The sequence below is a fragment of the Lipotes vexillifer genome, unplaced genomic scaffold, assembly GCF_000442215.2.
Source record: "Lipotes vexillifer unplaced genomic scaffold, Lipotes_vexillifer_v1.1 scaffold53, whole genome shotgun sequence".
NCBI lineage: Eukaryota > Metazoa > Chordata > Mammalia > Artiodactyla > Lipotidae > Lipotes > Lipotes vexillifer.
The window spans coordinates 278,106-305,111 of NW_006791814.1; positions in this window are offsets into that span (position 1 = coordinate 278,106).

Consider the following 27,006-nt stretch of genomic DNA (forward strand, 5'->3'; position numbering starts at 1 on the left):
TCCCCTTTCTCTCTCCCGACCTTCCCCTTCCACCAGGAAACCGGAGAGCGTGACCCATGAGAAGTGGCCTCCACGGGCACGTCCCTGTGAGCACACACCTTTCTAACCAAAGGAAGCAAACAGATGCAGTGAAAGCCATCTGGGCCCTGGATTCCAAACACACCTGGTTTCCAATCCCATTTCGGCCACTTACCAGCTTGGACCTTAGACCTTGGACAAGTCACTCACCTCCATGGAGGCTCGGTTTCTGCATCTGTGTAATGGAGCCAGCAAGCCCTGTCTTAGAAGTTATCACGATTCATGACCACACTGCCCTGGTCATAATAGGCAATCAGTGCTGGATGGAAACCTTCCAAAGGCCCTCCTCACCATCACCACGCAGGCACTGATGTAGTGGTCTGAAAAAGAGTCCAGGGTTGTGTTCATCTGCATTTGAGAGCAGCAGCCCCATGGGGACTTCCCCCAAAGGCCGCTGAGGCCCATCACCCTCCAGGGCACCCAGCCTGGCAGGGCTTATGGGCAGTAGCCTCTGCCCCGGAGCCCAACTTCTCCACATCCTCCCCCAGCTATTGCGGGAAGGAGAATGAGTCATTCGAGGGAAGAGAGTTGGCATCATCTCCCCCCGCCGCATGGGGCCAGCCAGCAGGCTTGTGGTTATAGGACCTGCCTGGGTTGCAAAACAAGCCAGTTTGCTGTGCTCTGGCGTCACGTGACGCGGGTGGGCGCCAGGGGTGGCCTTTTCTCTCTCGCCCACTGACTCACTGCACACTGGCCTGCAGTCACATGGCTCCCTGGGCCTCAGTTCCCTCTGAGAGCTCCTAGCTGCTGAGATCACTTGCAGAAGAACTAAACTGGAAAAACCACTTCCTTTTTTTTTTTTTTTTTTGCACCACGAATGTATAAATATATTGCCAATATGAAAAATGTAAAGGCTATCAATTATAGAAAAATAGAAATCGGAAGCTACCCTGTACCCTCACCACACCCTCTGCAGCAGTAAAACTGGTCAATGTTTTCCCGAGTATCTTCAAAGGCCCTATCTTACCCCTTTTAATTAATTTTAAGTTACATAAGAAGTATACAAATGCATTCTTCTTTTTTAAAATATTAGAGTATTACTGAGGAGGGAAGAGTCCCCCTTGACAGAGTTCACCTGCAAGCCTGGGTCCCTGGCCAGAGGTAACACCTCTTATCAGTGAAATATTTCTTCCAGATCTCTGGGTTTTGTATGGTATGTAGGTATTACATCAAAGCTCATTGAAAGGGCTGGGTGTCAGTGGCCTTCCCGTACGTATTTTCAGTCTGAATATATCTTTCTACAGTTGGCAGTTTAACCTACCAGAATGTCTCAGCGGTTTTCCATTTTGTTGTATATAGATTCCACATTATTTTTTAAAGTCTACTTAGCATTCCTCACTATGGACTTGCCATAATTTTTAACAGTTGTCAAGGTGTGGACTTTTCAGTTGGCTCCAATTTTTTCACTATTGGTAAAGAATGTCAAAATAACAACCTCTTACATTCCTCCTTTGCCCACATGCAGAGCATGCCAAGTGGCAGATTCCCTGCATCACAGCATGCAAATATTTAGGATTAATAGATATCGCCCCATGGCATTACCACGTCGACAGGTCCTACCCCCTTTCTAGGTATTTCCAGATATGGGTCCACGTACACAGGGGAACTCACTTCCAACTGTTTGTGTTAGATGGTACAAGAGAAGGATTGAGAAAGAAAATTTATTTGCCTCTGGACTGAGTGTCCTATTGAGAGACAGGAAGAGTCACAGAGCATCTAAACTAGATGGAAATAATCAATCATTTAATTCAGACTCACTCTGGAGAGGGGGAAACTGAAGACTGGCAAGAAGAATTGACTTGTCAATTAGCCCCCAACCCCTTTTTGCCAAGTTTACTCCCAGCAGTAAAGAGGAAACATCGTCAGGCAAGTATTTTCCAAATTCAAATCATGTCTTCTCCTTTGCTTAAGCTATTTCACTGGCCTCCTGTGCTCCAGCTTCAAGACACTACCCAGCCCTTTGGTCTCTGCTCTCCAGAGAGCACCGGGATCTCTTCTGCCCCAGGGCCTTTGCATATGCATTTGACTCTCGGGAATATTTCTTTCTCCTCCCCTTCTACCTTCACAATCCCTTCGCGAATGCCTACTTATGTTTGAGATCTCAGCTGAAGCATTCCTTCTTCAGGAAAGCCATCTTGACGGCCTTGGCCGTGCCAGAACCCTCTCAGAACATCTCTTTGCACCTTGTACTCCTTCAGAGCACTGCTCACGGATGCAATTTACATTTATTTGTGCAATACTTGAAAAATATCTTACTTACCTACTGAGTAACTCAAGGCCTGGGTTTCATTCTGCTGGATCCCCAGCATTGAGCCCAGGGGATATGCTCACTATCTGAATGAATGAAGGAGTAGCTTTCCTCCTTTTCTCTACCCCATGGGCCTTCAGTCACACCATCCCCATCTCTCCCCTGGGCCTCCCCCCTTCCATCATCAAACCTGAGGAGGTTGCCAATGAGAAGCCTCCTTGGAGGGCACCTTTCTGATAACAGGAGGCAGAGGATTGTCTGAAAATCACCTGGGTTTCAGATTCTCCTCACTCACCTGATTTCAAACCCCATTTCAGCAACTTGGACTTGGGTGTGTCACTTTTGTGCACTGAGATTCAATTTTCTCATCTGTAAAATGGAGCAGCAACTCCTGCCTTGCAGGACTGTGTGAGGCATGAGCACAGGGCCTAGCCCAGTGCCCTGCATATCATGGGGGCTCTGTGTTAGGGGAAGCCCCCAGCACCCCATTTCTCATAGTCCCCACACTGCGATCTGAAGCTGGTTTCCACACTTGTTTTAACACAATGTTGACCTTCCCCATGTTTCAGAACCTTGCCCTGAATCCAGCAAGGGGATTTCAGCTCCACCATTTGATGGAACCAACTACTGTCACCACTAAATGTAAGTGCTAAGGGCCAACATGGGATTCAGATGTCCCCAGGGACACCCACGAGTCTCTGAGACCTGGAACATTCAGCTAACTGGGAGCAAGTTGTACCTTAAACCCACAAAAGCTTTCTCACTTAAGAAAGAACAACCCTGTTTTTTCTTGCAGAGTACCTGCAAGGCTCCCTACTGGGCCAAGAGATCTTTGTGGGTCCCCAGAAGACGAGTTGGTCATAATGGGAGAAAGAGAGCCATTGGCTGAGCTGCAGCCTCAGGAATGAGTAAGGGAGACCAGGAGGGGCGTTCTGCAGCCCTTATGGGAGGGACATCCCAAGACTCAGAGCTGGGACCATGACCAAGAACTCTGGAACTTCCCAGAACTTTGACCACTGCTTTTTTTGTTTCATTCTCCCCTCTGGATGTGGACCTATGTCTTCAATGAGCACTGTCCCCAGGCTTCATCGTTCATCCAATATTCATTAGTGCCAGGACCCTGCCAGGTACCTGGTGAGCAAGACAGACGTGGCCCTGCTCTCCCAGAGCTCCCAGGCCGGTGCTTGGCTTTAGCAGCAGCAGCAGCAAAGGGAAGTGGAGGCTAGTGGCCCTGCTTTGCCAGGTCTGGGGTATCTGGGGTCTTCAGGACAATGGCATGTTAAAGGGTATTAAAGGAAACAAGAAGGGGCTGACCATAGCAAACAAGCAGCCAGCCTGCCATGAGGGGGCTTCTCCCTAGTCCTCTAGGGGTCTGGGCAGCCTTCAACCTCTCACCCTTTTCCAGCTGCTGGGGCAAAAGTGGTCAGTCACCCGCAGTGAAAAATAGTAATTAGTTAACACACAGCAGACCTGTTTTGTTTCACTAATGTATCCCTAGGATCTAGCATAGTGTCTGTCCTGGTAAATACTTAGAAGGAATAAAAGAAGGAAAGGAGGGAGGGAGGGAACGAAAGAAGTGGAGATGGAGGAAGGGAAAGAAAGAAACAGGAAAGAAAGATAGCAGTGAGTGTCCGGCATTCATTTTTTCAGTTATTTATCCACTATTTATTGGCCACTTATCTTGAGCCAGACACGGTGCTGGACTCCAGGGATATGAATAAAACAGATGAGATCTCTGCAGTCGTGGAGCTTGTATTGTGGCACTTTCAGGGCGAACACACTTAAAACAGCATCCTTTTAGTGCATCCCGCAGAACAGCAGTCCTGCAAAACACCCACCAAAATGCTTCTCTGTCTGATGACCTTGAATCTGCTCCTGTCCTGCTCCAGGTCTTGGAATGTCCCGTCAGAAGAGGAAAGGTTCTGAGAAGTTTTGCAATTACAAAAAAAAAAAAAAAGCCTGATTAACCAGATCCATTCCAAGCTTTTTGCAGCGTGAAAAGGAGTCTTAGAGGAATCAGACGAGGTCACCTCCCAGTCTGCCTGGGTGAGCCTCGCCCTCCTGTTCTGCCACATTCCTCCTCTCTCTGAGATTCTTACCGACAGCACAGCCTGTGGATGGAACCTATAGCCACAGTTTCCGAGGCTTGGGTTTCCTGGCACCCGGGGTGACTGCTGCTTTGACAGCACTCCAGGAAACCGTGCTTTGTGCCATCTCTCCCCAACACGTGATGGGGCTGTGCCGACACCTCCTGCCAGTCTGTCCCCAGGGCTCAAGGGCGGGACAAAGCAGCAGGAGAGGCCACAAGAGGCTGAGACTCTGATTTTTTTTTTTATTTTACATCTTTATTGGAGTATAATTGCTTTACAATGGTGTGTTAGTTTCTGCTTTAAAACAAAGTGAATCAGTTATACATATACATATGTTGCCATATCTCTTCCCTCTTGCGTCTCCCTCCCTCCCACCCTCTGATTTGAACAGCAGGAAGGCAGGCGGCAGGCCTGGCCTGGCCGGAAGGGTCATGCTATCACGCCAGAGCTCCAGGTTTTAGCAGCACCCGAATCCTGCTTGCCAAGGGAGCCTGGAGACTGCCAAACCCCTGCGCGCATGAAGACAAACATCAACCTCCTGTTTCTGATTCACTCCTGTTCAGCTCGTCAAACTGCTGTTTAGTGAAAGCTGCTTAGGATTCAACAAGTCGAAGGACTGGCTTTGGAATTGTGATTTAGCTTTGTCCCAAGATCTCTTGGCCAGGCAGGAAGGATTCAGGCCTTACCTCTCCCACTTTAGAAGGAACTACAGCCACAAGATGCACTTAGAGAAACATACTTCACCTTTCTGAGCCTCAGTTTCCTCATCCATAAACTGGGGATGGTACTGACCTGGCAGAGTTGCTGAAAAAGTCAAATTACTCATTGTATTATTTAAGGCCCTGGACTAAATAAGTACTAAATAAAATGGTATACATTATTAAAAATAGTATTATGAGTACTACCAACATCTCCATCATCACCATTCTATGATTCAGTGAACCCACAGTTATAAATTTCTGAAATGTTGCATAGCCTATTGGGGTAGATCATCACATTAGCGACCCCCAACAAATCCCCCTTCTCAGAATCCTTACTTGTGTAGACCCCTTCCCCACACTGACTCTGGGCTTGAACTTGTGACTTGGATTGACCAATGAGATCACTTTGCCTGGAAGAAGGTCATGTTGACCTCAGGCCTTGAAGATTGGCCCAGGCAACCCAGGTGTCCACCAAGACACAACTGAATGGAGTCACATGATGAGCCGGGGTAAGACCAGCAGAAAAGACTCACAGTCAGATAAGTCATTTTTCTAAGCCACTAAGGTTGCGGGGTGGTATTTTACACAGCAATAGATCACTGATAGGATGGGTTAGCTTGAAGCTGATCTACCTTCTTGCCCATTCCTCTGTGGACAAAAAGTGTCACCTGCCATTTCAGTAAACAAAGAATATTGCCTATCATCAGGCCATCAGCCACTGCAACTGACCCCAACGGTGCCCTGAAGGGAATTCAGGACAGAGAAAAACAGCATTCTGGCCCCAGATAGTTAAGCTGTATATCAAAGAAATAATTTCAATGAGCCCAGACTCTTGTATCTTCCCATACACAGAAAAGCACTAAAATCATTAACTTGAGATGTCTGTTTTTTGTGACTAGCAGCAATCTTTTGATGCTCCACTACATGTTTGTTTGTTTGTTTTCAGCAAAGACTCCTATACATCCTTGCTCCTCCCTTACGTCTTTGGAACAGCCCCTCAGAACTGTCTGAGAGGTTGTCTCCAGGGCTATAGTCTTCAGTAAGCCCACTGAATAAAATATAAATTCTCAACTTTTAGGCTGTGTGTTTTTTTATCAGTTGACTCTCTTCTTTCACTATCCACTTTCTTTATTCTTCTTGTTCAGCTAGACTCTTTGCATGGGAGAAATACAGAGCCAGGAACCTGGTTAAGGAAGAATCATATGTTTATCATCTAATTTGCATCAGTCCCTCCCCAGGCCGCCACAAACAGGCTCATAAAACTACAGAGGAACGTGCCTCTCATGACAGGCTCTCATACCCATCTTAGAGAATCGTGGGCTGCTGTTTAAACCACAACACAAGCGAGTTCAAAGTGACTCCAGGCTAACAGGAAAGAAGAGCAGTCAGAATAAGAAGTGAATTGCGTTGTTTTTTTCAATGGACTGTCTTTTCATTGCTCCAGAACACACGCTGTAACTCAAACTAAATACTGAAATGCTAACTACAACTAGTCCCTGGGGCAGTGCTGAGTAGAGTAGCTTGGTTTGCAATTGGCATATTAATTGTCCAGATGCAAATCAGTTCCTCCAAAGACTCTGCAAGGATCAGTGAAGAGTTGATTCTCTTAAACGCTACGACATTAACTTTGCAAATATTTGTCCTGAGGAGGGGAGCCCTGACCCAGGAAAACAAATCTCACATCTTTGCCTTCAGCCCAGGTCTCCCTCTTGGACTTTAGACCTATTTATTGCAACACATGTGTTTACTGAAATGCATCAGAATATTTTTAACCAGCAGTGATAGTTATAGCATTGGCACGTGTCAATCACAGTACTGAGCGTGACTCACTTCATTCTCACAACCACCTATGCAATAGGTACTGTTTGCACCCCGAATTTACAGATGAAGAAACTGGAGGTCAGGGGGGTTCAGTGACTTGTCCAGTGTCATACATACAGCTGCGTGGTTCCAGAGTTCCACACCTTTGGCCTCAACAGGTTCAAGAGGTTCAAACAGGTGTTTCTTCTTTGAGTGTGTGTGTCCATCCACTGCTTCATCCAAGCCCCACTTAAACCTTTCAGAAGACCTCCTGAAAATCTCTCAAACCTCACCGCTTCTCTGCACCCACTCCACCACTGCCCCAGCCCTGGACAACCACAACGTCCCCTAACTGGCATTCTCCCTCTGAGCAGTCTTCCTCCAATCCATTCTCTTGGCAACAACCACCGGGTCTGCCTACCTAAGCCTGAATGAACACTGCAGCTTAGAACTCACATGGTGGAGGGGGGTAGAGTTTTCCAAAGAAAATCCCAAAGGTGGTGGGGGCATTACCAGAAAAGTAGGGAGACATGTAGGCGGGGACAGGAGAGGAGAACCAGACTCAGAAGAAAGAGAGACGCCCACCGAGATCACTGTCCTTGTGAAAGCAAAACACAAGTCAAGGGTAACCCCACTTCTGTCTTTGCTCCTCCTCTGCAGTGGTGTACCTCTGTGATGGACCTGACTCTCTAGAAAAGGATTATGTGATTTAAAAAGAAAAAAAAAAAAAATAGTGGAAAAGACCCTGAAGAATCTGGACCCTACAGGCAAGAGGATCTCCCAGCTAGATTCTTCCACACTTATCCTCCTTTACAAACATCCCTAAATCAGTTTCAACTTGTGGCTTCCCGAATGCCCCATGTTCTCTCCCACCTCAGGGCCTTTGCACATGCACTTTCCAGAATCTGAAATACTCTTCTTTCTCATGAGGCCCTTCACTAGCTAATTTCTACTCATCTTTCGAGTTTCAACTTATGCATCAGTTCGTCCTAAAAATCTTGCCGGAGCCCCAGGTCCCAGTTAAGTGCGCTCAAAAAACTATCATCCTGCTTGACTTCCCCATCATTAATTGTCATCATGCTTTTATTCTTCTTTCTTTCGATGGTAGTGCCCAATTAACTAATGATAAATGAGTGAATGAATGAAGATGCGTTTGCCAACACCAATTTGGTCTTGCCCAATCTGTGAAGCCTGGGGAAAAGGGGGTGCTCCAGGGCACACCACATCAGAGATAGACAGATCTCCATCTGGGGGAATCTTCTCGGAGCTCAAGGTCAAATAACAACTTGTGTCCAAAAGGAGGTCTTTGGCTTCTTGGACTCAGCCTTGGGACAAGCTGGGAACAGAGTGGTGTAGGAAGACCTAAGGGGACATGGAAGGAAGCAGAAGATGGAGAAACTGGATATGGTCAGGAGCCAGGCATGGGGAGCTGCTTCCATTTTCAGCAGGAATCCAAGGTTGGCAGCATTTGGTACAAATGTAATGTCCTACTAGGCCATGGGGAGTCATGATAATTCAGAGTAACCAGAGGTCTTCTTTCTGTTTCATGAAGACACTGAGCTCTCTGTTGCCTCATGGCCTTTGCACTTGCTGTTTCCTGTACCTGGAATGCCCTCTCCCCAGTCCTTGCATGGTTGGTGCCTCTTCACTTGGATCTGATTTCAAGTGTCACCCCCTCAGAGAGACATTTTCTAAAGTTCCCCCAGCCCCTCCTGCAGTCATTCTCTACCCTACAACCCTGCCTTATTTTCTTTGTGGCACTTGTCAATGTCATAAGTAATCTTATATATGAATTTGCCTACTTAGTTTATTCCATGTCTCTCCTGCTATAAAACAATATTCAAAAGGTCAGGACCATATCTGCTTGTTTGCTGCTCTATCTCCGGTGCCTGACACACACCCAAACTCAGTAAGTAGCTACTGTATAGATGAATGAATGATTTGAACAAATTAATGAATAAAGGAAGCCAAAGTGAAGTCCCAGCCTTTGGGAACGGGGGTTAGTAGGGTAGAGCAGAAATTCAGTGATAACACAAGGACTCAAGGGTATCCCAAGGCATGAGTGGATATTTCACTTTGGTAGCATAACACACTCCAGACCTACCTGTGATTTCCTAACACAAAGATGGGAAGTGCCCTAAGCCAGCTGCTAAACAGAGCAGGGCGGTGCCTCTGGCTTTTGCTTCTTGGGCTTAGAGATTGGCTGCTTATTTACTGGTTCTCAAACAACTTCAAGGCTTCACTCATTCCCCCACCACCCTCACCCAGCTCCTCCTTCAGCCTGAGGAGTCTATCATGGGCACTTGAGAGGGATGGGAAAGCAGTGTGGTTTTGCAAAGAATGATTGATAATCCTGCATAGCAACTTTGGGAAAACAATGCCCCATCCTTCAGCCTCAAAGACATGACAGTGATACCATGCCTTCAGGTTGATGTGAAATTAAAACCTCTGAGCAGCTAGAAGCCACATGGTGGATAGGTCAAGCATGCAGACCCTTTTGTACACATGTGTTCATAGCAGAATTATTCACACTAGCTAAATGTGGAAGCAACCTAACAACCCCAGGTGTCCATTGACAGATGAACAGATCAGCAAAAGTAGTCTATCCATACAGTGGAGTATTATTCAGCCTTAAAAAGGAGGGAAATTCTGACACATGCTACATTATGGATGAAGCTTGAGGACATTATGCTAAGTGAAATAAGCCAGACACAAAAAGGGCAAATACTATATGATTCCATTTATATGAAGTACTTAGAGTCATCAAATTCATAGAAACAGAAAGCCACGGGTTAAGGGAGAAGGGATTGAGGAGTTAGTGTTTAATGCATACGGAATCTCTGTTTGGGAAGATGAAAAGAATTCTGGAGATGGATGGTGGTGATGGTTGCACAACAATGTAAATGTACTTAATGCCACTGAACTGTAAACTTAAAATGGTTAAGACAGTAAATCTTATGCTAAAAAATTTCTTTAATAAAAAGAGTGCAGGGGCTTCCCTGGTGGCGCAGTGGTTGAGAGTCCGCCTGCCAATGCAGGGGACATGGGTTCGTGCCCCGGTCCGGGAAGATCCCACATGCTGCGGAGCGGCTGGGTCGGTAAGCCATGGCCACTGAGCCTGCGCGCCCGGAGCCTGTGCTCCGCAACGGGAGAGGCCGCAGCAGTGAGAGGCCCGCGATTGCTTACCTGAAATGTCTAATGTCTTATTAGGCTCCCTGAAGTTAGGCTAAGCCACAAGCAGCCATGAAGACCACAAAAACCCAGCTACCAATAAAATGTCTTCAACTGCTCCAACGGAAGAACAGTTCCTAAGATTTTCATATACTGATTTATGCTTGAGAATGGATATATAGTTTTTTTTTAAGTAATACGCAATGTATTTATTTATTTATTTATTTATGGCTGTGTTGGGTCTTCGTTTCTGTGCGAGGGCTTTCTCTAGTTGTGGCAAGTGGGAGTCACTCTTCATCGCAGTGCTCAGGCCTCTCACTATCGCGGCCTCTGTTGTTGCGGAGCACAGGCTCCAGACGCGCAGGCTCAGTAATTGTGGCTCACGGGCCCAGTTGCTCCATGGCATGTGGGATCTTCCCAGACCAGGACTCGAACCTGTGTCCCCTGCATTGGCAGGCAGATTCTCAACCACTGCGCCACCAGGGAAGCCCGGCTGCTTAGAGTTTTAAGAGTACAGGTTTGGGGCCAGACAGACCTGGATTTAGATCCTCCACCCACCAGCTATGCATCCCTCAACAAGTCACTTCACCCTCTCAACCTCAGATTCCAAATGGGGACAAGAGCTCGCCTCATTGTGGTGAAGAATCGATAAGAGTATGACTATCAGGTTCCCAGCCAGGCTCCTGGCACACGGTAAGTAAGTGCTCAGTGAATGGTTGCCATAGTAATACAGCAGAAATGAGGGTTTGGCCCCAGAAAAGGATCTAAGAATGACAATGGTGGGTGATATGCCCCATAGCCCCATGACCCAGATAATCTAAGAATCTTGGCTTTAGCCTGAACAGACTCTGCCAGAGCCTTTGTCCCTGCCTTTCCATGTCGCAATGTCCCTTGGTTGGTCTGAACCCCCAGCATCCCCTGCCCTGCCCTATGCCAACAACCCCCAGGTATCCTACTCTGCTCCAGACTTGACATGAATCCTTTAACCATTAAGCACTGAACGTTACGTTTTCCATCCTCAGAGGTTTCCAAACAGTGATTAGGTAGTGGAACACCCTGTTAGGATGGCAAGAGTCAATATCATTAGTGTGCGAAGGAGTGTGGGGTAAGTGGAGGTGCTTGGAGGCTTGGCACACGGCAAGGACTGGACTGGCACCAGGGTGCAAGCCTTGGTGGAGCAGTTCCATTGCCAAATTCCCAGCTGGCTAGCACTCTCTCTTGAAGGAACTGAGCTCTGAAGCTGCAAGGACAGGTGATAGAATCAAGAGAACCCTGGCTCTGGGGTCAGAATGACCTGACTTTAAAATCTATCCCTGCCATTGTGAATTTAGACACAGTACCTAACCACTCTATGTTCATTCCCTCATCTACAAAATGAACACTACTCTTTCAATCTCATAGAGTCATGGTAAGGATTTAATGAGAGTACACAGTGCTTAGAACAGAGTAAGCTTCAATAAATGGTACCTATACTACTCAAGTAGAGTCACCAGGATGTAGATTCTGAAGTCACAACATAAGGTGACAATGCCTTTAAAATTAGTAAAATAAAGTACCCAAAATTCCCCTTTAAAAAAAGCTCTATATCAGTCAGGATGTGTTGGGTTATGCTGCTATAACAAGCAAGCCCCAAAAATCTCAGGTAAAACCACAAAGATTTATCTCTCATTCAGCACCACATGTTTCTCACAGATAGGCAATGAGGTTCCATTTGTCGTAGTCACTTAGGGATCCCAGGTTTACAAAGCAGCCACCAACTGTCACCATGCCAGAAGGAAACAAACATCTCTGGACATTCTTGCCCTGGCAATTAAATGTTTTGACCCAGTAGTAACGTATATCACTCATTAGTTAGAACTTGTCATGTGGCCCCACCCAAACATAAGTTGTTCAGTCTTCTCTGTACTCAGAGGGAGAAAAGAACTGGGTGCTGGTAACCATCATTAATCACTACCACAGGATCCATACTGGGGACTCAAATTCTTTTCTCAATCTGTCCACAAGGCCAGATTTTCTCTCCAGTATTGGAACAAATCACCATTTCTTCACTTGAGTACTACAGGATAAAATAGATGTGCACTTGGGGCAACGTTGCATGAAAATATTAAAATCTTTCACTACCAAAATCATAGTTGGTGCTTCAAAGGCATTCACACATAGAGAACCACTTGGACTTGAAGTTGACGCCCAGCTACGAGATTAACCTCTCCCACTCAGGGTCACTCTGAGTCTATGCTCACTGAGATTAATGGCCAGAATCATCTGTGTATTTAAATGTTTGTTTTTCTCTCTTCCTTTTTGTTTCAAAGCTGAATTGTGTAAGTCAAATACCTGTAAGATACAAAGCTCTTTGCTAAGATAACTTTCTGGGGTTTGGTTGGTTCTCATGGCAGAAAGGAGAGATTCTCCAAGATTAGCTTCATTAAGTTCCCATCCTGAGAGCTGAGCTGCTAAGGGCTCTATGGTCTCCCATTCAGAGTCTCCTTCTACAATATGACTGGAGCAGAGGGGTTTGGTCCCAGCCTCCTATAAGACCATGATGAACTGTCTTATTGACCAGCCTCCTGTCAAGGGAATCACTTGGCCAGTGACTAAGGGGACAGAAGATATGTCTTGAGGCTCAAGATTCAAACTTCCTGTGGCAGCCCTTAGAATTCAACTTCTCAGGCCCTTGGTCAACTAAAGCGCTGAGGGTCTTCATCTTGTGGATACCCTGGTTCTGAAAGTTGTTTGGAGCCAGAAGTCAGGATTCAGTTTGAAGTGGGGCAAGTTTCTGCCTATAAGATAGTATAAACCATAGTCTACAACCAGTGTTTGGTAGATAGATAGATAGATAGATAGATAGATAGATGATAGATAGATAGATAGATAGATGATTGATAGATAGATAGATAGATAGATAGATAAATATTCTCTGAATCTCAATGTCTTCATCTCCAAAATGAAACATGAGCATTACAACAGTTACCAGACACAGTTACTTCTCTACCTAAGAAATGACTTGGGGCTACATTAGAAGCCAAAAGTTAATGGAAGCAAATGAACACTTATTAAGCACCTACTATGTGCCAAGCCCACAGCTAGGAGTTTTATATGTGGGTTATCTTATAATTTCACCACCTTGTAAGAGAGGCACACTTGCATTTTGTAGATGAGGAAACTGAAGTTCTGTGAGGCAGAGAGGCTCACCAAGCCTGGTGGAGTTTACACCTGAGTCCTGATCTGTATACTTCTGAAGGCCATGTCTCTTCCTCCCCACTCTCCTGTATGCACCCTGAGAATCATGTCCTAATGGGCTCCACCTACATTTCGAGCCAAGCAGGGAGGAGCAGTGGGCTGAGAAAGAGGACACTACTGCCAGGTTAGTCCTTGGAGACCAGAGTCTGTGTGGGAAGTGGAAAGGAAAGCTAGAAATGTGGATAAGCCCCACCCAGATGTGTGTTCTGAATCCATTGGTCCATTTCTTCAGAAGGATGCTTCCAAGCCTGGACTTGTAATTAATGGCAGGTGCAATCACCCTACTGTGCACACAGATTGGGTGCCTAGGCATAGGGTATCCATGTGTGCTGTGCCCGATATCTTCTTTCATGATCAACTTGGCAAATGAATGAACACTGGTGAGCATGTGAAGCCATTTAGCCATTTTCCCCACCTGTTCCACCTTGAAATAGCTCTCCCTCCTTTCCATTGCCAAGGTCACACCAATTCAGGTCACACTGTCCAGGTGTTCACAACAGTTTCATGACTGGTTTTCTGGTTACCAGCCTCTCCTTGCATCCAATCCAACCTTCCTGCAAGCCACCAAGAGTCATCTTCCTAAAATGCAAAACTGATCCCATCTTATCCAAATTGAAAACAAACACACCAAAAACCTTCAATGGATTCTATCACTTAGGATCAAGTCCAGATTCCTAGTCATCAGCCTCAAGGTCATTCACAATCCAGCTCCTTTTAACCTCTTCAGCCTTCCCCCCCTCCCACTTCCTCATGAGCATCCCGAGCTCTGTTCACACCTAAATGTATAACGTTTTCTTATGTGCTTTCATGCCTTTGTACAAGTGCCCTTTTCCCAAATTCCCAACTTAGTGAAACCCACGGTGCCCTTTTCCCAAATTCCCAACTTAGTGAAACCGCATAACTGCAACAGGAAGAGAAAGCATTAAGACATGAGTATTCCAGATGCTCTCCCCTCCCTACTTCCTTAGGAAGCAGAATCAGGGCAATATTCCCCATTAAGATATCCACAGAATGCAGAGACTGAGCTATGTAGTTAACAAAAAGCTGAGGTATAGACACATGTTTTTGAAATACCAGAGAGCTCAGAGTAGGCAAAGCTTGTGGTATTGAGAGTTGAGATTGGAAAATAGAGGGAGTTTGGGGGAGCCGCTGTGTAGAGGACTTTGAGTGGGGAAACTATATAGGAGAAGAGATGTTTATAAGAGTAGCCCTCTCCCATTTAGCACTTCCCCCAGGAACTGAATAAAGTTTACTTTTTTCACTCTCTCTTGTGTCACAACCCCAAAATCGTACTGAGCCGTGTGGGCGTCAAGATTTATTCAGGTTACACATTCTTTAGAGTTTAAATCAAAGCTCTTGAAGCTTGTCCCAGCCACCTTGTCTGACCTAGCAGAATAGTCATTCCTCTCTGTGTAAAACCACAGCATTTTATTACATAAATCTTGTAAGACTTTTTATTACATAAATCTTGTGAAGACTTGTTTCAAGGCTTCACACGGGGATATCTTATTTGACTGTGTATTCTCTCTGGCATCAGTTCCAATGTCCTGAGAGATCAGGGTTGGCTACAGCCTCACCATCCCTGAATTTCCAGCTCCCAGGACAAGTCCTGGCGTCGAGAAAGGGGCCATCCATTCTTGTTGAATATACTACTAAATATTGGGCTCTCTTATGAAGTTTTTTCCAAGCTGACCCAGCAACCAAGTCTCACCTTGGCCAGTCTGAGATGGGGAACTCCCCTACAGAGAAGTCAGCCTCATGTCTAGATGCCACCATTTTCCATTTTGGTTCTGACCCCTTCCAGCTGAAGAAGAAAAACAGAAGTTTTAAAAAAAAGTGTCCGAACCTTCAGAACCACGAAGAGGAGTTGTCTACTTTGGTCCTTAAAATGTGCCTTGTGCCTCTTCTCGTTTTCACTGTCCAGATTCAACCAAGCCCAGTAAAAATTCACTCAACCCTCACCCTGCCTGGATGATCAAGTCCCAACAGGGGCTTGACAGTCCCTTTGTGAAGGTCTCCTTTGTCACAGTCATGCAGGCAAGCATCTCTGAAGTCTGGAAACAAAGTAAGTTCCAACACCAATCACCCTCCTAGAGGTCAGGCTTCATGCTATCCCTAAGTCTGGGAAGATTTTATGCCATGGGGCTGTTTCTCCTCCCCTGTGGGCCTCTGGTATTGTCTGAGTATTGGAGGGACCTCAAACATATGCTCCCTCATCATTCACTGAGTTGATGGGCTGGTCTCTGAAATATTCTATAAAGACCAAGGTGGCAGCTCCGAGAGCTGGAGATCCAGCAACTCCTTTCATCCGTCACTCTTTAGAGGAGTAGACCTCAGGCACCTCTTCAACTTCAATGGGCACCAAATAAAAAGGGAAATTTGGAAACGCCATGGGAGACCTAATTACATACATGGTATGAACCTCCTAGAGAAAAGTCCTCCCAGGAATTTTGAATGAATCCAGAGGTCGTGTGTCCCTGAAGGAAAGTGACAACAAGGTGACCAGTCAAGGAGAAGAGATGGAAGTAGCCCTCCCTCATTTCCAGCCTTTTCTTCAAGTGTGTCTACTTTTCCAGCATCTCTCCTCCTACATTATGAGAATCCTTTCATGCCCTTGGGGTTGCCCTTGGTGTCACCCAGGTTGCCAACCTCCAAGCAGAATTAGTTGGAGCCCAGAGTTCCCTGAGTCTGTGCACTGTACAATCATGAGGTCTTGAATCCAAATCTGACTTCACCACTGGATGGCCAAGTGACCACAGGCATTACTTCACCTCCCAGAGTCATAACTTCTTTAAAGTATGTATTTCGGTGGTTGCTCTGGGGATTGGATGAGATCATGCATGCAAAATAGGGCTCACTGACAGATAGTGAGCCCTCAGTAATTGTTAGTCATTATCATTATTATTGTTTAAAATACTAGCATGCTTCATTTGGGAGACTGCACCAGACTGTGCTAGATTTCCTTGGATTCACCCCCTACCCAGAACCCTGAACATCCTCCTTTGTAGCTTTCTCCATATCTGTCATTTCTGCTCAGGGTCTGGCTTCCCTCACGGCCTGTGAGCTCTAGGAGTGGATCACAAACCACCTTGTGCTCCACTGTCGCAGATACCTAGAATCATAATAAATGCTCAAAAAACATTGTCAACCTAATTCATTCACATTCCACCCACTCCCATCACAGCTTCCCTTCTCTTAAGTTTCTGTCCATTTCCATGTCAACCTCAGCCACACTCTGCTTCTCTTTCTGCCAATCTTAAATATGAAGATATCTAAGCTCTTTGGGAGTGAGAGGGTTGATTTCTACATTACAAATGTCAACAAATGACCTGCATAATGAATATAGGGTTCAGAGGCCAGAGACCTCTTGGGTGTTTGCTCTGGAATAAGGAGCAGGGCCAGGCTTAGGTGGACTGTTTTGAAAGCTTACAAGTCCCCTTCCTTGGAGGAGAAGTAAGCATGCTGACCAGTTCCGTGTAACACTGGCAAATGCAAGATGAAATGTGCCTACCGGACACTCTAACAAATGTGAGAGTCAGCTGTCATTATTCCCATTTTACAGATGAAGAAACTGAGACTCAGGAAGTTGAAGTCACTTGCCCAGGGCATTCCAGCTCCCCAGACACTGACTGAGATGCATTTGAAAGAGAGCATCTGGGGAAGCAGGCAGCTGATCTCACTGACACATGCCCCCACCTACCCACCCTGGCTCTCGTCCCATCAGGTACTGGAAGATATCTGGATCCAAACTGCAGGTCATCTGGCTTAGTCTGGTGACACCAGATGCCAGATTGAACCACTCAAGGATCCCTCCAACTTTGAATTGAATCCCCTTTATTTTGGAGATACCATATCCTGCAGCTCAGTGATGGTGGGTGAGAGGACAGGAGCCCCCTACCCTCTGATCCCAGAAGGAAATGTGAGAGTTCAGACACCCTGGTAGCCCCCATCTTGAACATCCCAACACTGAGGCAGTGGGCTGGTTTTTACCCCCTCAATGGAAACGAGGGTTGGCTCTGTCCTGGGGGCTCCACACTGCGACCAGACAGAGGCCAAACACACTCCCACAACTGGATCTCTGCCTTCACTGCCCCTAAAGATCTCTTAACTATTCCCAGCTCCCCTTCCCCCTCCACACCTTCCTTCTGTTTCCTTCCCTCTCCCCAGTTCTCTCCCTTTTTATCCCAGGGGAAGCATCACCCGACTTGAAAATATATATATATATATATATATATATATATATTATTTAACATTTCATATATACACATCACAAAATACTCACCTGACAGCCACATCTGGACCATAGAGATGCTTTATTTATGCCACATTCAACATTTTAAGAAAACTTGAATGTTTTGCCAACGTGAGAATTTGAGGGATTTCCTGTAAAAGTCCAGATTTCTACCTTCTCTTAAATAATCGGAAAGCTAGCAGTTCCGAACTCAACTTCTCACGTAGCAACAGTTGGCTGAAGTTAAAGAACATCTGCCCCATTGGGTCAGGATATTTTTCCCATGGCAATCTTCCCTAAAATTAGCCTCCTTCATTCATTTGGCTACCTGACCTGGGTATATGTTTCTGTTTAAGACTCTCCGTGCTACTCTTTTTTTTTTTTTTTTTTTTTTTTTTTTTGCGGCATGAGGGCCTCTCACTGTTGTGGCCTCTCCCGCTGCGGAGCACAGGCTCCGTACGCGCAGGCTCAGCGGCTATGGTTCACGGGCCCAGCCGCTCCGCGGCATGTGGGATCTTCCCGGACCGGGGCACGAACCCGCGTCCCCTGCATCGGCAGGCGAACTCTCAACCACTGCGCCACCAGGGAAGCCCTCCGTGCTACTCTTAACTCAAAAATTCCCTTCATACAGAAGAAGCTCTTGGGGCACCAAGAGCTTAACAAATTGCCAAGGTCACTTGTCGGTGGCATCCCTAGGGTCTTCCCTGATAACTGCCCTTCAGCAGTTCCCAAGGGAGTGAAGGACGTCCCCTCAACCCACTACGTTCTCCATCTTCCACCATCCTCTTGTGCTGAGCCTAGAGGCTTGGAGGAGTGGCAGAAGACCCAGGATGATGCGGGTGAAAGATGGACTCAGGTGTGTGGTCCTCGACCCTCATCACAAACGAGGTCACCTCCCCTGCAGGTGGCTTATGGAGGTGGAGCTACCACCAGGGCAGGTGAGGACAGCTCTGAGGGCTGCCTTGTCCTTACATGCCCTCGCAGTGCCAGGCGATTCACTCAAGCATGAGAGTCTTCTGTGCTGGAGGTTAGCACAGGTGCCTCACTTCCACGCACACAATACATGCACAAACACATACAGAAATACACACATCCACACACACAAACACATATACCCACACACATACACGCACACAAAACTCTTAGAGAGTGAGGAGGTGAGCAGTAAGAGGGGGGAGGGAAGAACGGAAGGAAAGGAGGGAGGAAAAGGGGGAAGGAGGTGAAACTCTTAAAATTACCGTATAACGAGTATTTGCTCTGTGCCAGGCATTGTGCTGTGTTTTTCATGCTCTATGTTATTCAATCCTCTCAACATTTTTTAGAGGTGGGTATATTTTTATTTCCTCTTTTCAAATGAAGAAAGAGAAGCTTAGAATGACTAGAAAACTAACCCCAGATCTCAAAGCCATGATAGTTGGCAAAAGAGCTGAGGTTTGAACGAAATTCTCCTTAAGTGCCAGACTCTGTGCTAAGCCTTGAGAATATGGAAGTGGGAAAACATTCCTGATACCTACCCTCATGGGGTTCCCTGCTCGGGAGGAGGGGCAGACAATATACCAAAAAATTACACAAATAACAACATGAATACAGATGTGATAGGCACAATAAAATTAAAGCACAGAACACCATGTATCATTTTAACTTAAACTTAGGGTGCAGGAAGGCCTCCCTGTGGGAGTAACTAGACCCCAGCCTGGTCTCCCCAGATACGGTTAAACACCTTCCCATCATCACCCTCCTGGGATGGAAGAGAGAATGGAGAGCCTATAACCTCAAATCATGAAGACTAGTTCAATAACAGTTTTAGAGAAAAATCTACCTTATTCGACATAAAGGCTTGGGAATCCAACTGCTGGGATCTTGCTGCAACGAAACCGTGCTCACCCTGGCCCATTCTGGGACTCCTCACACCCAAGGCCCACCTCTGTGAGTTGTGCAGGGATTTCGGCCAGCAAAGACATCACTGGTTCAGTGCACCCTGTTTCCTTGGGCTGTACAAGACTGGTGTTCAACAGCGCCACCATGTGGATAGGACCTAAATGATACTCCCATGAACTGGTCAGAATTTCTGGTTCTCTCATGTGACATCTGGGAACAGAATGGGCCACCTTCTAACTAAGCAAGACCCCAGTTGGTCCTTGGAAATTGGGAGATTCATCCTAAAAATGTAAGTGGGGACTCAAGAGATTGATAGGAAAAAATAAAGAAGCAGTGACCCTACTGTCCCTCAAGCTGGTCAAACGGTTTCTACTGGCTTCAAATGAGTTTCCAGAATGTCGTCTGGGTTTCCCAAAGAAAATTTGCATTCTTCTTTACCTTCCAGAACTGGAGCTCCCACACATGGCTAACCTCTTTCCCAGCAAGGCTGCTCACAAATGTCCTCACCAGTATAATGGAAAGAGAATGGGTTCGGTATCAGATAAACCTGATTTTGAACCCCAGATCTAGTACTCACTGGGTGATAACCAAGGTTACTTCCTCAGTCTCTACCAGAATCTGTTTTCTTTAAATTAGCATCTTCTTCATAGGCTGCTTTGGAGGGCTGCTGTATTAGTTTCCTAGAGCTGTCATAACAAATAACCATAGACTGGGTAGCTTAAAACAACATAAATTTATTCTCGTGCAGTTCCAGAAGCCAGAAGTCGGACCAAAATCAGGATGTTGCCAGGGCCATGTTCTCTTTTATGGCTCTAGGAAGGATCCTTCCCTGTCTCTTCTTGTTTCGAGTGGTTGCTGTCATCCCTTGGCATTCCTTGGCTTGTAGCTGCATTGGAGGATAAATAAAATGACACATGCAGAGAGCAAGGTATGTCAGACAGTCTCAGTTAACTTCATTCACATCTGAATCTGAGTTTACTATGCCCAGTTTTGAAGTCCTTTGTTTCTTTCCCCAGTCAGTCAACAGTCATCTGATCAAATCATAAATATGACCGTGCCACTCTCTATGCTTATATTCTTCTATGGCTCCCCAGTGCCCTTAATAAAGAGTACATCTTTGGAATAGGCTACAAAGCCATTTATTATCCAGCCTGGCTTGATCTTCTCCTATTCTTCCGTATACCCCTATTCCAAACCATTCATCAGTCCATGAAAACTCTATGCATATTCACACTTTCAAGTCACGCCCTATTTTTCTATCTCTAATACTCCACTCCCTTCTCCACTAGAGAAGCATTTCTTCTCGTTGTTCAAGACTCATCTTGCATCCTGTCCTCTGTGAAGCTTTCCCAGATACCCCTGGACAGAGTTAGACCCTCCCACCTGTGAGTTCCTGCAAAGCTCTGTACACAGCACCATTATGATCTGCCCATATCCCATAGTCATTTTCACTGCCTTTACGTTCTCCACCAGACTGTGAGCTCCTTGAGGACAGGGGTTTTATTCACTCCTATCCCCGGTTCCAGCCCAACTGATCATAGACCTCAATAAATACTTGCTAAAGTAGAGGTCAGATCTGAACAAGCTCTGAAGACCCCCAAATCCCCCAGGGATGGAGAAAGAAACCACCAAATTCCCTCTGATATCTGTGACATCACTTAGAACAGTGAAGAGAACTGAATCTGAATGACTCGGGAGACCTGGCTTCTCCCTCCTATATTTTCCACCCCTTGAAAACTTTGGCAAACCTTTAGCCTCTCAAAGCCTCAATATCCTCATTTGTCATCCTGTGGTGACACATGTACCAGCCAGGGCTAGGCATGTTTAGATACGTCATCTCTCTTAATCTCCCCAAAAGCCCAGGGATATAGACATCTGATCTCCATTTTACAGGTGAGGAAACTGAGGTCCAGAGAGATGAAGTAACTTTCTCACAGCTAGTAAGCAGCAGAGCTGGGATTCAGAGCTCCAAGCCCCCAAATCCAGAGATTTCACTTATTCATTCATTCATTGCTTCATTCAAAAAAAATTATTGAGCATCTACTACACATTAAACATGGCTCTAGATGCTGAAGATACAGCAGTCACTAAAAAAGGCAAACATCTTCACGTTCAGGACACTTATATTTCCACTCTGTCAGGCTGTCCTTCTAAAACTGGTCGCACAAATGAGAGGGGCAAGAGAACCGCAGTGACCCTGGTCAGCCTCTCGCATTGCACAACGGCTTCAGAATGAGGGTGGAAGACCCACAGGTAGATGCTAACCCCGCTCACAGGCAGGGATGGAGCCGGATGAGAACCACTTCCTGCAGGCTGCGAAGGGCAGGTGAAGTTCTGCACCTGTGGCTGTGCAGAGCCGGGACAGAGATGGGGAGACAACCTGGAAATGGCAGGTCACAAATCTGCTCTCCTGCCACCTGGAGCCCCCTCCCCTGTCCTGTCCTCAACCAAGCACAGGAGCAATCGCTCAACTTTACGACGCTCCCCATGCAGGTTGCAGACCTACCATCATCAGTAATGGGTTGTTGTTTTTATTTTCCATTTATAGGAGAGCCTGAGTTACTACCTATGGTCACCATGGCCATTAAACTGCTCCAAGGACTGAGATTTACATATCGGCCACATGACCGGCAACAAGCTTAGGGGGAAAAAAAAGGATGTTTACCGTCTAATTAGAGCTGGTGATTGATACACAGGGACAGCAGAGAGCAGCCTCATCAAACCCCAAAAGCCCAGAAAGCTCTCACTCACAATGCACTCCTGGGTGATAACCGCGGTGGAGTGCAGGCTTGGGTGTGCTGGAAGGAAGGACCACAGGTAAGGAAAAGGGTTCAGAACAAGTGGACACACTCCCCCAACTGGACTGGCCAGGGAGGGCAGGGAAGTGGGTGCGGTGGAAGCAGGGATAGGAGGTCCTTCACTCCTCCACTGCATCTATTTAATATAGTAATTAAGTCTATTACTGACAAAGGTTGCTGACAACCAGTTAATAACATGCTGCAGCCGCCACAGCTTTCATCCCGAGATCTCAAAACACGTTATAAATAATTAAATGCTATTATTTAGTGATCTGTGTAATCAAAGAACTTTACAACCATCACTTTTTTCTTTTGCTGCACACAACTCAGTACCATGCTCTGTAGTAAGGAAATTGAGGCACAGAAAGATGCCTGGTGACCTGGCTTAGATCACCTGACACCTCACTCACCAGGTTTTTGGTACCCACCATCCTCCGTCCTTACCCATGGGCTCATGGACCACCCCTCAGCCTGACCGCACTCCCAGACACCATTATGTAAATGTTCCTTGTAGGAATCATCCTTATTGTCCTGGGGCAGGGGGAGGGATCCAGCAGGACAAACCACCACTTCCTATTCTGACCTCTACCATGACCTCCCCTTTTACAGTCTGAACCCTCCAACTTGAACATGGTCACAGAGTGTGCCCCTTTTACATGTGGGTTAGTAGAGGGACAGGTTTTGATCGTTACAAATAAAGTAACATGTTTCCACTGAGTGTCCAGAAGCTAGTGCCTTCTGCACCTATCTAGATGCTGCTTCCTGAAAGTTATCATTTCCTATTTACTGTGACTGCTGTGCATTAGGGGCTAAATTCACATGTGTGCAGGACCTTGCATCCAAAGAGATGTTTCCTCATTGTCTGCTGACAGAGCTGTAGAGTCCAAGCTGGGATCCACTCAGGCCAAGGGCTGTGGGAAGCTGAGAGCATCATATTTATGCAGGTGTGGGCATAAACCATCATGGCCCTTGTACCCTGCACAGGCCAAAGCACAAGGTGGGCACTAATAATTAAGGGTCCCACAATTGGTCTTGGACTGACCTCTGCCAAGATACAGTTCCCATAGATCAGTTTTTTTGGTTACTTTTCTATCTCCTTCATCAGCATGAGCTCCTCATCTCAGGATCTTTCCTGCAGTTCCTTAATACTCTGAACAATGCTATATGGTAGATATGATTATACCCATTTTACAGATGTGGAAACTGAGGTTCAGAATTTTTTTTTTTTTTTTACCCAAAACCATATAGGTAGTAAATGCCATCATCATGATGAGACTTAGTTTCTTTGGCCCTAAGTTTCATACTTTTCTTGTAATCCCCCAGTTAATCTATCATCCAGTCCATTTGACTAATTCAGACTCCCAAACCAGTCCTCTGCGGATTCAAGGCCACATCCCTAGAGTATAGAGCAAAAAGGAGAATTGGAAAATACCCATCTCAGACATCCAAACCAGAATGTTTTAGGGGGGGAGGAGAATCCTTATTATCATCATGATTACCCACACAAAATTAATAATTAGATTGTGCCAGATTTCTTCATTACCCTGAAGACATTTAGCTGTATCTGTACATAAGTGAAATTACAGCAAGTCTTAGCCAATCATCTTGTCTATAAGGATGAAGCAACTGTAACTTGTCTACGATCTATACCTCATTTTCTCTCGTCAGATGTTTATTGGGTACCGGTGATGTGCCAAACCCTGTGCTAGACGTCAGGATGACATGGATGACTGAGACAGGCCCCACCCTTGGGAAATTCCTGGTCCAGAGAAGCCATGACATGCAGCTCCCAGGAGGAGGACACTGGAACAGGTGGAGGAAGGCGGGGAAACCATACAAGTCCAGGCAGACCAGTCATGACTGCAGTGAGGGTGAAGCTAGCTACTTACTCTGAGGCTACCAAACAGAATAAAGGGAACTTCAAGGACTTAGATGTCTCTTTTCTCTCCTCAGGGTCTGGGGTGACCACCAGTAGAATCTTCCCATAATAAGTAGCAATCCTCATGGGTGGGAGGCTAACCAAGATACTGGCCTTAACGGTGCGTCATTTTGTCATCACCCCTCTGCTCCTTGCCAGAGACGGCACTTGTTCTATTTATCTTCCTATAATGATGTTCTCCCTGGGTTGGAATGACCCCATTCCCACCAAGAGTACACATTATTGGGCAACTCATCAAACAAGAGTCATTCCCCACTTAAGGCAATGTCTTACAGCATCCTACCTGGGGTCTTGGGGACTTGGGCACAGGTTATTCTGAGGCTAGATTGGCTGACAGCCAAACATCACCTCTTATTAACACTCAACCTGGACATCTGGAAGCTCACCTACCTCAGGATGAGTCCATTAATTTATTTAATCTTCAAAAATCCAAATTAAAAAAATTGACCACAGATCTGATGTCCATATCTGAGAATCTTAGTGCTGGTGCACTGGAGTCTTTCCTTGCCCATTGGTCTCAGAAGGCACATTAGGGTCTCATGCAAATTAGGGTCCTTGCAGCTAGCCTGGTGATGCCAGAAAGCTTCATATAGGCACACAGATGAGCACATCATCAAAACCTCTAAGGGAATTAATTGCTTTGACATCCAATAACTCCCTGAATGTTGAGCCATGGAGGCACTAAGGAAATATAGTTGAGACGAAGTGAGCAGTGGAGACATTACCCAGATCCTTTAAGAGCTACACCCTTGTTAATTGGTTTACAGTGTATGATTAGCCATCATCACTCTGCTGCAATGGCAATTCAGAGGATTAGAACTCAGCACCTACTTTTATTGCAGGAATCCATTGGTATAGATGGAAGAACAGAGTAATTGAAGGCTGTCAGCCATTAGCTGGGCCTTGAGAGAGACAATAAATCCCCAAATAAGTGAGCTCTTGACAAGAACCATTGGTGTCAATAATTGGTGTCAATGATGGGGGACCTGAGCTGGGCCTTGGGAAGCAGACACGTCACATCAAGCCGGGGGAGACTGCAGCCACACTAGCAGGTCATCATAGTAAAGGGGCATGAAAAATGCAGGGAAACAAGAACTAGGAAAACACAAAAGAGAGGGCTGCGAATTCTATGAAATCCGAAAGGCTTCAGAGAGGAAGTGACTTTTGAGGTGGGCTTTGAAACATAAGTAGAAGATCATTGGATAAATGAGAAGAGAACCTTCAAAAAGGCAGCATAATGTAATGCCCACAGCCATGGACTGTGAAGTCAGACTTTGTGGGATTGTACATTAAGCCAGTTATTACCTCGGTGACTGAAAGATTCCTCTAACCTCTCTATGTCTCAGTTTCCCCATCTGCAAAATAAGATTGCTCTGATTATTGAATTAGGCAGTGTATGGCAAAGCACTTGACAGTGTCTGGGAACTGGCAGGTGTCCAAGAAACGTCAGCTATTGTAGTTTTGTGCAGAAGGAGAAGCAAGTTGATGTGGCTTAGGGCTTTGGTACAAAATGAAGGATGGTAACTGCCCAGTTTAGGATTTGTGTGTTTATGCCATAACTGATGGGGAGAATCAAGTGGCTTCTGATGTGGATTATATCACACTGGAATGGATTGGAGACCATGGGCTTGGATGCCAGCATACCAGAAATGAGCCATTGGCTTGTAAACGAGGATGGAGAGAGGTAGGTGAGGGTAATTCTGAAGATCTGGTTTTGATGACTGTGATGGTCAGTTTTATATGTCAGCTTGGCTAGGCTACAGTCCTCAGTTATTTAATCACACACTAATCTAGGAGTTGCTGTGAAGGTATTTTGTAGATGTGATTAAAGTCCATAATCAGTTGACTTTAAGGAGATTTTCCTGTATAACTGGGTGGGCCTGATTCAATCAGCTGAAAGACCTCAACAGCAGAGCTACGGTTTCCCTGAAGAAGAAATTCTGCTTGTGGACAAAAACAATAGCTCATGCTCAAGAGTTCCAGCCTGCCCTGTGGATTCCGGACTTGCCAAGCCAGCCCTCAATGTCTCATCAGCCAACTCCTTATGATAAATCTTAGTACATATCTCCTACTAGTTTTGTTTCCCCAGTTAAAGCCTGACTTATATAGTAACTGATTAAAAGTAGGGGGAAGGGGCTTCCCTGGTGGCGCAGTGGTTGAGAGTCCTCCTGCCAATGCGGGGGACGTGGGTTCGTGCCCCGGTCCGGGAGGATCCCACATACCGCGGAGCGGCTGCACCCGTGAGCCATGGCCGCTGAGCCTGCGCGTCCAGAGCCTGTTGCTCCGCAACGGGAGAGGCCACAACAGTGAGAGGCCCGCGTACCACAAAACAACAAAAAAAAAAAAGTAGAGGGAAAAGAAACCACATCAGTCCTAGAGAATCCTCACAAAGCCTTGGGCATACAGTTCCTGCCTCATCCTTGCACCGAAGTCCATAAAAAATCTCCCTTTTATGGGGCTGCCTTTTCTGGACAAGGCAACATTCCTGCCTCAGCTGGCGACTCTATCGAGCAGAGACCACTGAAGTTCAGACTTATCAACTCTGACATATGGATTGTGCTCCCAGGTTGGGTTTTTTTGTTTTGTTTTGTTCCTCACATATATAGTTTTATACAGTTTCTTTTATGTTGGGCTGGCTCTTTGATCTCCCCAGGAAAAATTATTTCTCCCCCCCTGGAGTTTCTTTTAATCTACAATAATCACTGACCTTTGCTGCGGACCAGAAAGTGTTCTCCAAAAAGACAGGCTAAGCAGAGTGAGTAAGTGTGGACACAGAGAGATAATAGAAGGCAACAGTGCGTTTCTCTGAGGCCCCTGCAATATGTGTTGGGAGCT